The 1,161-nt window shown below is 48.0% G+C and overlaps 1 long non-coding RNA gene across 1 annotated transcript in view; it reads left to right on the top strand.

The window, feature by feature from the left end:
• The first annotated feature begins 334 nt into the window (after window positions 1-334).
• LOC116075036 overlaps window positions 335-1,161 on the top strand; it is a 1,150-nt gene continuing 323 nt past the window's right edge. The window contains exon 1 of the long non-coding RNA XR_004112394.1: window positions 335-360. This is a non-coding gene — a long non-coding RNA (uncharacterized LOC116075036). The remainder of the gene's footprint in view (window positions 361-1,161) is intronic.

Genomic DNA, 1,161 nt, shown 5'->3' with positions numbered 1-1,161 from the left:
TGAGTTCCAGGACAGCCAGAGCTACACAGAGAAGCGCTGTCTCGAAAAACCAAAAAGAAAAGGAAAGAAAAGAAAAAGCTCCCAAGTCTGTTGTTGCCCAGTCTTCCTGGCCCTCCAAGTCCCACCACAGCACAGATGACAGCTCACATGAGCTGGGGGAGCTAGAGCTCACTGTGCAGCATCCAGGCAGCTCAGGAGGTTGGAGAATGACCTTCCTGGGTGCCTCAGCTGGTCCGAGCCTCTGCCTCTGCTTCTTCCAGGCAGTGGTTTCCTCTCAGGGTCTTCTTTGCAGCTTGGCTTGTCTGAGAGTCTTTTCTTCTTCTCACAGGGATATCTGCTATCTTGGATTTGGGGCCTATGGTAAGCCACTACAACCTTGCTTTAACTTGATAACATTCATAAAAATCTCCTTTCAAATAAGGTTACGGTTTTGGATGGAGCCACTGTCAAATCATATCAGATCTTAGAGGAGGACATTGGTGCTGATGCTCCTGAAATGTTCCATAAAATAGAGTGAAAGAGAGCACATTCTATGATGTCAGTGCCACCAATGCCAGATAGGGACATAAGAGAAAAAAGGGAAGTATAGACAGGGAAAGAGTGGTGGCTCAGTGGTTAAGAACACTAGTTGTTCTCAAAGAAGACCCAGGTTCAGTTCCCAGTACACATATGTGGTTCACAGCTGTTTCAGGGGATCCAATGCCCTCTTATGACTTCTGGGGGCACCAGGCACACAGAATATACAAACATTCAAGCAAAACCCTCATATACATAAAATAAATCTGAAAGACAAACAAAGCCGGGCAGTGGTGGCACATGCCTTTAATCCCAGCACCCTTTACGCCCTCTCTACAGAGCAAGTTCCTGGTCAGCCAGGGCTACCCAGAGAAACCCTGCCTCGAAAACAACAACAAAACACTACATACTGCTCTTGCAGAGGACCTAAGTTCGGTTCTCAGCACCCGCATCAGTCTCTCAGAATGACCTATACCTTCAGGTCCAGACTCCATCCAGCACTGTCTTCTGGTCTCCACAGTTAACTTGCACCTACCTGCACATACCCATACACAAACAGGCAGAAATACATACAGTGCAGGCGGTGGTGGTGCATGCCTTTAATCCCAGCACTTGGGAGGCAGAGGCAGGCAGATTTCTGAGTTC

Source organism: Mastomys coucha, unplaced genomic scaffold (assembly GCF_008632895.1).
Source record: "Mastomys coucha isolate ucsf_1 unplaced genomic scaffold, UCSF_Mcou_1 pScaffold3, whole genome shotgun sequence".
Lineage (NCBI taxonomy): Eukaryota > Metazoa > Chordata > Mammalia > Rodentia > Muridae > Mastomys > Mastomys coucha.
This window is presented reverse-complemented; position numbering and strand designations above follow the sequence as displayed.